The sequence below is a fragment of the Euprymna scolopes genome, chromosome 31 (assembly GCF_053919585.1).
Source record: "Euprymna scolopes isolate OS-2025 chromosome 31, ASM5391958v1, whole genome shotgun sequence".
NCBI lineage: Eukaryota > Metazoa > Mollusca > Cephalopoda > Sepiida > Sepiolidae > Euprymna > Euprymna scolopes.
The window spans coordinates 6,254,415-6,264,414 of record NC_136512.1 but is presented as its reverse complement, the minus strand read 5'-3'; the positions used below and the strand labels follow the sequence as shown (position 1 = coordinate 6,264,414).

The window sequence follows — 10,000 nt, the reverse complement described above, 5'->3', positions numbered from 1 at the left end:
TCTGTGTATATATATATTAAACAACGCAAAAAAAACTTCATCAAATCGAAACAGAACCGAATCAAGACAGTAGATTCTGAACAAAGAATTAGATTATTAAAAAAATATGGCGACATCAATAGTAAATAACTTAGTGTACTGCATTTTGTGCCGTCGGGCGTAGCGGCGCTGATAATCAGGTGTCCGTGGAATCTTTGAGTAATTTTCATGGCAATCAGTGTTATTATTGATGGCAGATGATACGATGAAACTGCAGTAAAGGGTTAAGCTAAGTACATTTTACTCAAAGTTATAACTATTCAAACTCGCGATACCTCCTTTTAAGACACCCGATAAGTGAAATGTATAACCTTTTTTGCCAATTATATGTTCTAAATCATATATATATATATATATATATATATATATATAACCTTTTTGGGCAATTATATAAATTCTAAATCTCACCGAATGTTGATCAGAAATTAAAAAACGAAGGCTCGTTGGAAAGGTAATGACCTGAATTATATAGTGTGCTATGTGATATTTGCCTTTTGGGTCGCACATTAAGGGGTCACCCATCACCCAGGGCCTAATTTTGGCACATTTTTACAGTCATAAAATGTTTCGGTAAATGTGCAGCCTCAAAAAATCCTGTAAAATTACAACTGTTTTAGGTTTCGAGAGTGTTGTAACCGAAAATAACGTTTAAAATTCCAGGCAACGAGAAGTTTCCAAGATATGAAGAAATTATAGTTTCACAAAGTGGGCGATCACTTTTCTATATTAATTTAACGTAAAATGAACACCCACTTTACAACTATCTTTTTTGGAGGGGGGTCTTGTTATGTTTTTAGGGAAGGTGTTTATTGTGGCCGGATAGACCAACACAAAACCTAACTTTAAAAACTTGCTTTCCAAAGGTTTTCGGGTGTGTTGAAAATGAATATTGCATTTAAATTTTCCGTAAATAAGTATTTTTCCGGGTATTAAGCAAAAATATGCGCACCTGCACGTACAACAATGAGCACAACTTCTATAACATGATGAAGAATTACATTGCTTAATATCCGAAAAAATACTCATTTGTGGAAAATTTAAATGCAATATTCGTTTTCAGCATACCCGAAAACCTTAAGAAAACAAGATTTTTAATGTAGGTTTTGTGTTGGTCTACCAGGCCACAATAACCAAATAAATACCATCCCTAAAAAAATAACAGACACCCCCTTCCCCAAAAAGGTGGCTATAAAGTGGGTGTTCATTTTATGTAAAATTAATATAGAAAAGTAATCCCCGACTTTTTAAAACTATAATTTCTTCATATCTTGAAAGTTACTCATTTCCTAGAATTTTAAATGTTATTTTCGATTTCGGCACTCTCGAGAACCTACATTGTAGTGCCACTACATTGTAGTGCCACTACATTGTAGTGCCACTACATTGTAGTGGTAATTTTAAAGGACTTTTTCAGGGTGGAAATATACTGCACCTTTACTAATGTTTCAATCATAGTCATTTGTTTTGCTAGTTTTGCATATGAATTACAAAATATCTGATATTTCCCCAAAATCTCTGGCCTTGATGGAGGGAAGACTAAAACTTGCTGCTATGGTTTCAAATGATCTGAAATAACAGCAAGGGGAGACTTGGTTCCAAATATTTCTGATATCATCCCTCTTTTGAAAATAGGTACGATTATGAATATCTCCAGTATTAAATAATCCTTATATACTGTGAAATTTACATTATGTATGAAAACCAAAGAAGAGAGATATAACATATGAGAAATATTTGGAATCAAGTCTCCCGTTACTGTTATTTCAGATCATTTTAAACCATAGCAACAAGTTTTAGTTTCCCTTCCAGTAAATTTTAACCATAGAATAGTATTATAATCTTCAAATAGTTTCATCCCATAGAATAAAAATATGGACATTTCAATATTCAACAATTTGGCTACCAGTGTGTGTGTGTGTGTGTGTATATATATATATGTATATATATATATATACAGGGTGACCAACAAAAAAAAAAACAAATAAATAAATAAAATAATAAATGACAAAAGCATTCTAAAATAAAATTATTGAAAACAAAAAGAAGTGTTTTGATGTGATGTTTTCAATATAATAAACTAGTTATGACAAAAGTTTCATTTCATCCAGACAAAACACTAAGAAACGGGGCCTAATTAGAGTTAGGGCCCGTTTTTTTTGGGGGGGGGGGGTCACCCTGTATATAAGGGCCCGTTTTTTGGGGGGTCACCCTACATATATATATATATATATATACTAGCATTGGTGCCTGGCGTTGCCCGAGTGTTTGGAGGTGTATGCTGAGAAAAAAAAAAAAAAAGAAAAAACGGTCAATTTTTTTAACTTTGACCCCTATTATGACCCCTTAAAATTTATTGTTTTGGGCTCAAATCGAGTTATTAAGTTAGATCCATATCCAAGGAATCTATATCTAAAATTTCAAAATTGTCGGAGGAGTTTGGTAGAGTTTTCAAAGGTCAAATCGTTGAACTTTGACCCCTTAATCCCCAAATTTCTGGCCGAAAACCAATCACATAGATTTTCCCAAATCTCAGTACCCTGTATATCAAATTTCGAGTCTATCGACTGAAAATTAACAGAGTTACTGCATAGGGAAATGTACACAGACAGACACACAGACAGACACACAGACACGTTCACTTTTATAGATATATATATATATATATATATATATATATGTATATACCACCACCTTTTTTGGCAATTTTATGAGTTCCAAATCTCAGCGACTATTGATCAGAATTTAACAAATGAAAGCTCGTTGGAAAGGTAATGACCTGACTTGTGTAGTGGGCTATGTAACATTTGCCTTTAAAGTCACACATTAAGGGGATCATCCATCATCCAGAAACTATTTTTGCCACATTTTTTACAGCCATAAAATGTTTCAATCTTAGTCATTTGCTTTCCTAGTTTTGCATATGAATTACAAAATATCTGATATTTCCGCAAAACCTCTTGCCTTGATGGAGAGGAGAAGAAAACTTGTTGCTATGGTTTCAAATGATCTGAAAAAAACAGCAAGGGGTGACTTTATTTCAAATATTTCTCATATGTTATATCTCCCCGCCTTGGTTTTCATACATAAAGTAAATTTCACAGTGTATAACTTATTTCTATATTTTCATTAGGTCCCGATTTCGAATCTCGCTAGATGCAGTCACTCTGATGAGCTGTAGACGATGAAACACATGTCAGTGGATAATTATATTTTTAAAAAAAAAAATATGCCGCTCCCAATTTTGGCTACCAAATTGGTCAAAGGTAAAATTATTCCCAACTCGCATTTAGGTAAAAATGAACTTTCGTATAAATAATTGAATTTATTTAAAACGTACCGCAAAAACAAATAAAATAACATTTATGTAAATCGCAATATATCAAAATAGTTGTGCGAGGTGTTCCAGTGGTAAGAGTTTAGGCTTTTTACCATGATGTCCCGATTTTGAATCTCGCTAGATGCAGCCACCCTGATGAGTCATAGACGACGAAACACATGTCAGTGGATAATTATATTTTACAAACAATATATATATATATATATATATATATATATATATATATATATATATATATATAATGTGAGAGATTATATAATTCTTTCCATAGTCAAACAACGTTGCAGCTCACAAGAACCATGACGGCCAGAAAACTAGAAGTCCCAGACTCAAGTTTCATGCTCACTTGGGCTCATCAGTTAGAAAGTCGGATTTCGTCACAGTTTGCTCGATCTGTGTTAGTTAATAGACTTTCTTGTGTGTAGCGCATTTGCTCATGTGGCAGAGTACTCGTCTCGCATGCAAGAGGCTCAGGTTTTTAATCCCAAGTTCAGATATGTCAAACTGATAAACCCAAATTAGGGCGAAACTCTGAGTCTTGGACTTCCGGTTTTTTGGCTGTTATGGCTCTTGTGAGCTGCGACGTTGTTTGACTGTAAGAATAATTAAATAACAGAAACGTTATTCATATAAAGTGCTCAATATCTTCTGAGATAGAGCTTTGTGAGAAGAATAAATACTAATAAAGTCGGATTGCCTTTAAATCTTACTTACATATGAAAATATATATGGCAATTAAGCTACACAGAATATTCCGCATTCCATTCTCGTGAGAATTCGTCAGGCTTACTAGCAGTTCAGCCCGGCTTTGCTCAACCCCTATGTACTGTTCATAACTTTATGTGCACATATACATATATATATATATATATATATATATATATATATATATATATTAAGTAATGTGATTGATAATTTAAAAACGTTTAGCACACACACCTACAAGTTCACTTTTATATATATATATATATATATATATATATATATATATATATATATATATATATATATATATATATATATATAAAATGTTTGACTCATGTCCAGGTAACCTTAACCTACATCTAAAATTTCAAGTGTTTAGACCCAAAATTGGCAGAGGAATTTGGTAGAGTCTGCAAAGGTCAACTCTTTCAAAGTTGACCTCTTGGTAGCTAAATTTTTGCACAAAAACTGATTAAAAAGCTTGCTTCATGTCTGAATACCCTTTATGTAAAATGTCAAATGTTTACACCAGAAATTGGCTGAATAATTAGGTAAAGACCGCAGAGGAAAAACATTTTTAAACTTTGAACCCAATTTTGACACCTTAATATTTATTGTTTTAGGCTCAAATGAAATGAAAAAGTTTGGTCCATATCCAAGTAACATACATTCAAAATTTCAAGTGTTTAGACACAAAATTGGCGGAGGAGTTTGGTAGAGTTTTCAAAAGTCAAAACTTTGACCCATTGACAGCCAAATTTCTGGCCGAAAACCAATTAAAAAGATTTTTCCCAAATCTCAATACACCTTATGTCAAATCTCGAGTCTGTAGACTGAAAATTGACAGAGTAGTTTGGTAGGGAAATGTACACACGCAAACAATTTAACTTCTATAAATATATAGATATATATAACAATAAAAGTAATAATAATATTAATTTATCTTTACACTTTACTGTTGTTTCACACTATATCAAAATTGCGTAAGTGTTACGTTTCGGACATTTTTAGATAAAGATTGGTTATTTGCATTATTTGGATTCAAACTCAAGAATCTGGGCAGAATCTCAAACAGAACCCATTATTTACTTCACATAGTATCATGCTCTCGTTCTGTCAGCCTAAGTATTATAATTTGCAGTTGTTTTTTTCACAAGAACCCGTGACGAGGTGGTTAAAGTACAAAGAAAAAATCAATTATAAAAGTAAGATACTCAGTTGTAAAAGGGATATACTCAGTAGAAATCGTGATAGACTCAGTTGTAAAAGTAATATACTCAGATTTTAAATTATATACTCAGTTGTAAAAGTGATATACCCAGCTGCAAACGTATATACACAACTGTAACAGTGAGACACTTAGCTGTATAAGTATATACTCAATTGCAAAAGTGATATACTCAGTTGTAAATGTGATATACTCAGTTGTAAATGTGATATACTCAGTTGCAATAGTGATATAAGTAGTTGTACACGTGATATATTCAGTTGGAAATGTGATATGCGTGGATGTAACAGTCATATACTCAGTTGTAAATATGATATACTCAATTTTAAAAAACGATATACTCCATTTCAAAAGTGATATACTCAATTTTATGAGTGATACAAGTAGTTGTACACGTGATATACTCAGTTGTAAAAGTAACATACTCAGTTGGAAATGAGATATGCGTGGATGTAACAGTGATATACTCAGTTGTAAGAGTGATATACTCAATTGTATGAGTGATATCATCAATTGCAAATGTAAGATACTAAGTTGTAGAAGTGATCTGCTCAGTTTTTAAAGTGATATATATTTGAAGGTTGAAGGTTCAATCCTCAGTGTAAGCAACGGAAAAGTATAATTGCGAATTACTAAGGAACTTTATCCAGTCATAGCTAACGGAACGATAGTATGCTTCCCCTGTGAAGTAAATAAAGAGTTTCATTCGAAAATCCTCCTACATTTTCAAATTTGTTCGACACAAACATTCCCGGGTTCGAAAAAATACACCTAAAGAAGGTCGGAGGTTTCATTGACGGAAAATAACACTCAAAGAAAACAGTAGTTCGAAGAATCCAAATGATATAAATACATAAATGTTTTAATTTGTTCCTGAAGAGCCATTGTATCCACATGTCTAAGACCATTTAGGAATATAGTAATACACTTATTAAGAAAACCGTTGGTAATGCTTCAGAATGGTGCCTCTAGTAACCCTCACAGCTTTAATGAATTCGAAATAACACAGCAGCACTTGATAGGAGGTAAGTTCTACAACAGACATTCGTTCATATTTAATCGTAATTAATCTGCATCTGTGCATAAACACCGGAAGGAAGATACTATTTGAGATGAATGAAAAAATGTTTTTCAGTAATCCTATATTACTAGATATTAGTAGGTACTTATGAGAATCAGTGTTTTATGAAGGTTGAAAAGATAAAATAATTAATTAAATGTAACGTGCTTGGGCTTGGAGTCAAAGGTTTGTTACAGAATTTATATTATGCGAAAATTAATTATTAGAATGAGAAAATAAAAAAAAAGGAAACAAGAAATTTCAAATGTTCATGAACATTGAGTGACCAATTGTGTTATTGATTAGAATAGTCGCTTACTGTTCGAAAATGTTATTCTTTCATCCCGAGAATAAAGGAGCTATGCCGTTTTTAAAAGAAAGAAAGTGTTTGTCTCTCCGTCGGGTTATTGTAAGCCCCGGCAAATCGATACTGTAATAGGACAAAAGAAAAGTTCATTTAAGAAGTTAGCCTTGAGTTCTGCTTCTTGCGCTATCACGGTACTGATCGGAAAACAGACCGTGACCTTATTTAACTTTTATTAGGTGTCAATTCTCAGAAAAAAAAACTATATATATATATATATATATATATATATATATATATATATATATATATATATATATATATATATCAGCCCCTTTGAGAAACTTGTTTCTTATTGTTGAGTACTTTCACTTGTAATAAGTCGGTCAACTTAGCTCATATGCATAGATCGTTATATAATGACTAGATCACTCTGACTGACGTTAAAAGCATTTAAAAAGAATAAATGTTTAATTTCAACTGTATCTCTCGCGGTTAATGGTAGCCAAGTGGTTTGGGTCCGTGCTAATAAAGCGAGACATGACTTCTGTAGCCAGGGTTCGAATCTCTCAACTGGCATTAATCGTGACACCCTGCACTGATGATTCCCGAAAGGATGTAATACTAGTGTCTGTAGGTGTTTAATTATCATAGTAAATAATTATATATATATATATATATATATATATATATATATATATATATATATATATATATATATATATATTGGAAAAATCTTTTTATTGAAAATTTATTCAAATTTTCGAAAGAAAAACATTATAAACCTGTAAAGAAGGTATACGAAATTTTAATTATCCGACAAGGAGTACAAACAAACTTGAAAGACCTTATTCCGCGGAGTTCCAAAAAATGCAATTCTTCTTAATAGAAGAAAGAGGTGTGCGGAATATACAAAAAATTTTGCTGGTTAATGCATTAAAAGAAACTACAAATATGAAATGAATCATATTTGCATATAAAAAAAAGTCATTAAACAGTCAATGAAAGTTTATTAGGATTCGAAGAGATTAAGAAAGCAGGAAACGGGAAAAAATGAGAATAAGGATACGGTAAAATCCAATGAATACTGAACAGGATAAATACTTGTCATAAACGTATGTAAAATCCAATGAATACAGAACAGGATAAATACTTGTCATAAACGTATGTAAAATCCAATGAATACAGAAAAGGATAAATACTTGTCATAAACGTATGTAACATCCAATGAATACTGAACAGGATAAATACTTGTCATAAACGTATGTAAAATCCAATGAATACAGAACAGGATAAATACTTGTCATAAACGTATGTAAAATCCAATGAATACAGAACAGGATAAATACTTGTCATAAACGTATGTAAAATCCAATGAATACTGAACAGGATAAATACTTGTCATAAACGTATGTAAAATCCAATGAATACTGAACAGGATAAATACTTGTCATAAACGTATGTAAAATCCAATGAATACAGAACAGGATAAATACTTGTCATAAACGTATGTAAAATCCAATGAATACAGAACAGGATAAATACTTGTCATAAACGTATGTAAAATCCAATGAATACTGAACAGGATAAATACTTGTCATAAACGTATGTAAAATCCAATGAATACAGAACAGGATAAATACTTGTCATAAACGTATGTAAAATCCAATGAATACTGAACAGGATAAATACTTGTCATAAACGTATGTAAAATCCAATGAATACAGAACAGGATAAATACTTGTCATAAACGTATGTAAAATCCAATGAATACAGAACAGGATAAATACTTGTCATAAACGTATGTAAAATCCAATGAATACTGAACAGGATAAATACTTGTCATAAACGTATGTAAAATCCAATGAATACAGAACAGGATAAATACTTGTCATAAACGTATGCAAAATCCAATGAATACTGAACAGGATAAATACTTGTCATAAACGTGTGTAAAATCCAATGAATACTGAACAGGATAAATACTTGTCATAAACGTATGTAAAATCCAATGAATACAGAACAGGATAAATACTTGTCATAAACGTATGTAAAATCCAATGAATACTGAACAGGATAAATACTTGTCATAAACGTATGTAAAATCCAATGAATACTGAACAGGATAAATACTTGTCATAAACGTATGTAAAATTCAATGAATACAGAACAGGATAAATACTTGTCATAAACGTATGTAAAATCCAATGAATACTGAACAGGATAAATACTTGTCATAAACGTATGTAAAATCCAATGAATACAGAACAGGATAAATACTTGTCATAAACGTATGTAAAATCCAATGAATACAGAACAGGATAAATACTTGTCATAAACGTATGTAAAATCCAATGAATACAGAACAGGATAAATACTTGTCATAAACGTATGTAAAATCCAATGAATACAGAACAGGATAAATACTTGTCATAAACGTATGTAAAATCCAATGAATACTGAACAGGATAAATACTTGTCATAAACGTATGTAAAATCCAATGAATACAGAACAGGATAAATACTTGTCATAAACGTATGTAAAATCCAATGAATACAGAACAGGATAAATACTTGTCATAAACGTATGTAAAATCCAATGAATACAGAACAGGATAAATACTTGTCATAAACGTATGTAAAATCCAATGAATACAGAATAGGATAAATACTTGTCATAAACGTATGTAAAATCCAATGAATACAGAACAGGATAAATACTTGTCATAAACGTATGTAAAATCCAATGAATACAGAACAGGATAAATACTTGTCATAAACGTATGTAAAATCCAATGAATACAGAACAGGATAAATACTTGTCATAAACGTATGTAAAATCCAATGAATACAGAATAGGATAAATACTTGTCATAAACGTATGTAAAATCCAATGAATACAGAACAGGATAAATACTTGTCATAAACGTATGTAAAATCCAATGAATACAGAACAGGATAAATACTTGTCATAAACGTATGTAAAATCCAATGAATACAGAACAGGATAAATACTTGTCATAAACGTATGTAAAATCCAATGAATACAGAATAGGATAAATACTTGTCATAAACGTATGTAAAATCCAATGAATACAGAACAGGATAAATACTTGTCATAAACGTATGTAGAATCCAATGAATACAGAACAGGATAAATACTTGTCATAAACGTATGTAAAATCCAATGAATACAGAATAGGATAAATACTTGTCATAAACGTATGTAAAATCCAATGAATACAGAACAGGATAAATACTTGTCATAAACGTATGTAAAATCCAATGAATACAGAACAGGATAAATACTTGTCATAAACGTATGTA

General features: G+C 31.2%; 1 protein-coding gene across 9 annotated transcripts in view; it reads right to left on the bottom strand.

Annotated features, from left to right (window-relative positions):
- Nucleotides 1–10,000, bottom strand: part of LOC145255605 (uncharacterized) — a 529,950-nt gene that overhangs the window by 34,083 nt on the left and 485,867 nt on the right. The window lies entirely within an intron of this gene.